The following is a 6502-nucleotide window of genomic DNA, read 5'->3' on the forward strand; positions in this document are numbered from 1 at the left end:
TTGAATATCTTAATGATTTCAAATGAATTGCATGCTAACATGATAAAGTTGAGGATAATCTCATAAAATATATTTTAAACTATGTGATTTTTGTAAAGACTAGTATAGTACTATTTATGTATTATTATATTTGTAAGTATAAAGAATGTCTGCGATAAATAGATAGATATAGATGTCGAAACGAAATCCTTAACAATTCATATGGCCCTTTATTTTATCGTTGCTTCTAAATGGCTAACCAGGAAGTCAACCTGAGAGGATCGGAAAGAATTTATCCAGACTAAAAGCAGCAGTTTGCTTCTCTAAAGATTTTAACTTGAACCAATGACCATGACATCATGTGAAGACTCTTCAGTTTGTATGATCATTTTAACCATGGTTCTGCTTTTAACGATGTGTTGAGTTAAATGTGACATCAGCCATTGCCATTTACCAAATCGAGGCGAGTGCAGGAATGGTACACCATAGAGCCTACTCACGTAAAGGAAGGGAAAATCAGTAATCCAAACAACATATCTGGCTCGCCAACCCCTTCCAGATACTGGAGAATTTTGAAGATACAGATAAGACAGAGGTAAATGAGGAGGCAGACAGAGGTCGAGATGACCCCACAGTTAGTAAGCAGAAGGGGCTTTTGAAAATAAGTTTGTCTATCTGTACATCACATACATCCAATCACGCAAGATTGTAAAGCAAACATGGCAATTGTAATACTGATTGTTATCCCGATGGCTGCAACATTGACGGTAGGATTATCTTTGAACTACTTCTAGTGAAATCAGGTTCTACTTCTATTATCAACAATGAAATGAACATCTAGATTAGTGATTGAAACAATCTTTCTATTTCTGATTCAAAATTGAAAGATGATGCTACTTGAATGGTTGTTATACTATATTGTTCAGCTCAAATTCCATTATCTTCTTGCCTCAATCCACGTCAAGCAAATTAGAATTTGATGCTTGTACTGGACCAAGCAAGGATTTCCAAGCACAACATTATTCATCAAAATGGCTGTTGGAACCATATGTGTACCACTTGACAGTCGAATAGATTCTTTTGCTCTTTGGATTTTCTATTCTTCTCTGGGTATCAATTTGGTTGTCCTCAATGCTTTTAGATCTGATTATGGTTTAGACTCAAGATTCTTGTTATTGGATTTGTTTGTAGATTTTTGAAGAGATTTAGAGCCGTGATTCTTTGACTAGTTTTTAGCTTTGCTTCAATTTGTAAGGATATTTGAATGTCTTATGTGTGCAAATATGTATGATAAAAGGAAACATAAACAACATACAGAAAATGAATTTGAGTTGCAGTGACATTAAGAAAGCTGAAAATAATTTAAATATAATTTTGTCATTCATATATCGACATATAGAATTAATCTTCAACTTTCTTGCATCTTTAACCATGAAATGTAGTCCTAAGATAGTAATATAAAAGCAGATATGAACTTTTAATACAACTTCTATTGCAGAAAATACGATAGATACAAATGATACAATTTCTTTTAATACTTCTTCTATTGTAGACATGAAATAAAATTCAATAATCAATGTTGATTCAAGGATTGCACGATGATATATTTTGTTTGTTTCTTCTCATGGAAACACAATAAACATTCACTTGTCCCAATGCTTCAGCTAATATTTTCCTTAAAATATGCAACCCAATTCGAGACTTGGACAACCTGCACAAAACTAAGGAAGAACTTTTTATGCCAATGGGAGCTCACCTCCCAACCATAAAACACATCCTAAAACATACGTACACCATAGATTTACACCACACATGGTTTAACACAATACGCCCAAAACTCACAATGACAAATTCTACATGGATTTCTCCTCAAAAGGGAGTAGAGGCACATCTTGGTAGGATGTTAAATAGATCCAATAATAATTAATCGCAATCTTCCTCAATCCGATACACAATATCCTAGTCATAACACCAAAAAATAGGGATACTCTTATCCCAAATATATCAAAAGAGATGGGTATTCATACCCAATTCCACAACCAAAAGTTCCACACACACTCAACCCTATATCACATAGAGGATTTCAATTCCTACGTGGGAATGGATCTACTCCTCTATCACAACACAAACAACGATACACTAGGCCTTTTGCACAACCTTCCCATCCCATCACATAATCTACAATTAAAATTATATACATACTATCCATTCATACAACAAATTTATACAATAAACCTACTTGCAACTTGCAACTTTCTTCAACAAATTGAGTAGCTCCTCCTCTCTTCTCCTTTTCCTTCTCTTCTCCTAGCTCTTCTCTTTATTTCTTCTCCAAAAAATTTCTTCCCTATCTAAGAATACCCCTAAATAGAATTAGGCAAGGAGCTCACAAGGGATGAGGAGATGACACTTTTCAACTCCTTCCATCCATCTACCATTAGTGTTTCTAGAGAAATTGCCACCTCTCCACTCCCTAAACCTTCCACGTGGCTTATTCTCTCTATAACTCGCTTACAAGTGTTCCTCCACTCATCCTACCCAAAATAAATCAAATCTCTCTCACCTCTTGGGAGAGAGGGAGTTGGTATGAAATCTTATCCATCCCAAGCTCCTTCAATCCCACCACCAATTAAAAATAAAAAATAGAAGGTATAAAAATCACAATTTCTTAAAATCCAACCCTTAAAAACACCCCAGCCCCTACCTATATGACCTAGGTGTTAGACACAATGTACCACCGAGAGGGGGGTGAATCAGTGGTTCTCAAACTTTTCCCTTTAACTATCCTATGTGAGTATATCAGTTATCAGATCTAACTCAATGCAGACTTGCCAGTTAGAGGGGAGACCAACACAAATGCAATCACACACAAAGAAGACATCACATAACACCAACATATATGAGGAAAACCCAAGATGGAAAAAAGCTTGGTGAGAAATGCTACTGGAGTCTACTGCTCCAATCCAACCTCACAATGAATCTCTGATTACAATGTTTAGGGCACCAACCCAAGGAGCACCAACCCCTGATTTAGGGCACCAACCCAAGGAGCTACAACCCCTGCACCAAGCTCCAACTCAATGGTCTACAATGAGTATATTCAAATACAATAGTAATAGTCTTGTTACAACTGGATTTTGTAACTCTTCTACAAATCTCTCTACTGGTTCTCTTCTCTCCAATGCTCCGTCGGTTATCTACTCACCTCACAGTTGCAAACCTATCTCCTGATGCAACTTGCTCTTTGCTGGTTCTCTTTTCTCTCTCTTACACTGCTGCTATCCACCATTGGTCTACTCCTCTCACAAACTCATTGGCAGTCACTTCTAATTGTCGTTGAGTACTTGATTGATTTTTTCTCACACGCAACAATACTCTCTCCTTCAGCAGCACAACCAATATATTTGGCTTGCATACTTATAGCCAAATTTTCCTGCCAAAGGCAATATTCAAACTTGGCGCCTTAGGGTTTCTTCCACTGATCACGAGGCACATCGAATCCAATCAGATCTCCTTCCAGAGATTGATAACCTGCAACAAATCACCCATCGCCGCCAATCACGCAGCTTGTAATACATGTCTCTTATTTTTAGCAAACACAACCCTGTATATCAACATGCATCTGTCAAATGACATGAATGTCTTAGTTGTTTCCTTTGACAAGCGAGCACAGAGATCGAATCGACCTTCTTTGATCAACTCACCAAACTGCTCCTTCAAACTGCTTTGAGCTGCGAACACTCTGCAACTGCATCCCTTGAATCACACAGTCGAGATAAATGTCGACCTGTCACCACCTGCCTCGCCGCTTGATACTTCACCGACTCAACATGCATGCCACTTCACCTCCACGTGGTTTGTGTTGGTATCCACCTTTGCTAGGTCGGTTATGTCGGTCTAGACAAGATCACCGACCAAACCCATTACTGGGTTCTTTTGCCGGTTCGCTAACCCTTGCCGGTTAAACCCTTAACCAGTCTGTGCACTTTGCTTCTCTTCCGATGGAACACTCAACCTGTTAGCACTCTTGCTAACCTACCTTATGCACATTTTCATCAGATGGGAGTCTTTTGCATCTACACCTTGTCCATATTACCGGTGGACATATATACTGGTAAACTCCTTGATGCCCTCATGTCATCAATCTTCAATCGCCTCCATCTGTCTGCTTCTGTGGTAACACCTTTCTTCACCACTAGACCAGTTCATATCTCAACCAGTTTTTCAAAGTGACAAACTCATCTCCTTCAAATTATGTACGGACAACTCAACATGCCTTCTCTGTTGGTCCAATGCATATCCTTGATTTCATGCGCTTGAGGCATCTTAGTGTTTCGCCGGTGTGAGCCTTCAAACACCTGCCTTTAATTCTTCTGTCTTATCTCTGAGAACTATGATGCACACTTTGCATAATAGGAGATAAGCTCCACTTACCGATGGTAGTAAATCCTTGTCATTTGCATCCTGCAATTCACTCATGTGGCTTCCCTCTTTGTGCAGCATATCTTCAAACAAGCACATGTGAACTGATTGGGCATACGCACTGTCAGTCATCTCTTCACATGGTGACTACATCTTCATTCGGTGGGAGTCATGCTGTTTTGCATCCACACAACATACCGGTGACCAGTACATCCTTCTCCTCCTGTGTTGATGTGATTTAGATAACATTCCACCTCTTCATCACAAACAACAGCTCAAGCACCTTGCTCATCCTACTTTTACACAGGTCATAAGCTTGCCAGTTGACAACCACTCACTTGGTTGATTTGTCTTCTCCATGTCAACACATCACTTATTAGTTGACATGCTCTCCTTACCGGTGACAGACTGTACCGGTAACCTGCCCATCTCTTTCACAAAAGTCAAACATTGACTTGTATACCGGTGACTCCAAAGGTCATTTTATTGAATAATATTCTCTCCCTTACCTTACCGGTGCATTGCAGCACAAGGTGATATCAAGGATATCTCAATCTGTATGCATCCATGACAATGTTGCACAATCATCTCTTATACCGGTAGCCATCTTAAACTGGTTGACATCAATGACAACATAATGCCAAGAATCTCCCCCTTTGGCATTGATGTCAACTCATGTAGTATCCGACATACTACATAATCTTTCTCCCCTTTTGACAACAATGGCAAAGGGCACTGTCGGGGTTTCTTACCTCATTGTATTTACCGGTCACTGTCAGGTATTTTCCCCCCATTTTTCTCTTTACCGGATGCATCTCCTACCAATTGGTAAAATTTCTCAAGTTACAACACTTGAGATGGAGGACTTAACCATCAACTGACAGTAATTGAGCATGCTAATCTAATACCTATTGTTGAAACACTCAATTGTAGAAGGATGTGTCAGTGAAAACTACTTTCATGCCGGTCAGACTGCATTATCAACTCTTGGTATGCAGAAGCCATTCTGACCCCAAAACACTGATTTCAAGTGTTGAGGGTAACATTGATACCAATTGTATCTTTTCTGATACAAAATGCATGTTCTATTGTGTAGGCAACTCTCCCTCTTAGTAAATAACACTCCTAGTGTTCCAGTTGTGATTTCAATTGAATAGACATTAAAATATCTCAAAATCCCGGATACCACCAAAGACACAACCATACCGGTACAACCATAGACACTTGCACATCCTCTGTGTTTAGCAAGTCTGATACTTATTCAGAAAACACAGCTATCAAATCTCCCCGAGTCATGCACCTCGAGTCCTTACTGTTGGTCAGGTCAAAAACTGGAGCACCAATCTTCATCATATACCGGTTGAGCTATGCATATGTGATCAATCTAATGATATATCAGCTCCATTATATCTACCACAACCTATGACATAATTTTGGATACCAATTGTTAGACACAATGCCATACAATATCATCATCATGCCATAAATCAAACCGGTTAGCCCTCAAGGGATGTATGCATACATTATCAATAACCGGTCCATCATATGTCATTCAGGTATTTTCGAATACCACCTGAGACATAACCTCCTCATTCCATGTTATTGGGGCTAATGCAATGATCTCCTACCTCATTGTCTTACATAACCTGTAAGCAACCCTGGAATTTGACGGTCACCCCTCCCTGTCATATGAATTTTTTACGATGGTCTTGTCATTGCAATGCCTTTCATTTGATGTTTTAAAAAGAATATTAGTTGTAAAAAAAATTAATTGTTAAGGTGTATCTTGTGTAAACAAATAAAAGTACAATTATTGATATATAAAAGGAATTAAATTTAGATTTTTCAAACAGAGTATTTGATATATTATTTTCTCTCAAACTTAACAAACAATAGTACAATTACAAACATAAATTTATTTGTTTTTTGAAAAGAAAATATGGATAAAAGGAATGTAAAAATTTAGAAAATAATGGTACATTAATAATATATATAAAAAACTTAAATTTACTAAATAAGTTTCTAAATTCATACTCAAAAATATTCTTTTAATTAAAATGAAATCTATTTTTAAAAAATTCATATGAAAATATTTTAAAAA

The sequence above is a fragment of the Cryptomeria japonica genome, chromosome 5 (assembly GCF_030272615.1).
Source record: "Cryptomeria japonica chromosome 5, Sugi_1.0, whole genome shotgun sequence".
Taxonomy (NCBI): Eukaryota; Viridiplantae; Streptophyta; class Pinopsida; order Cupressales; family Cupressaceae; genus Cryptomeria; species Cryptomeria japonica.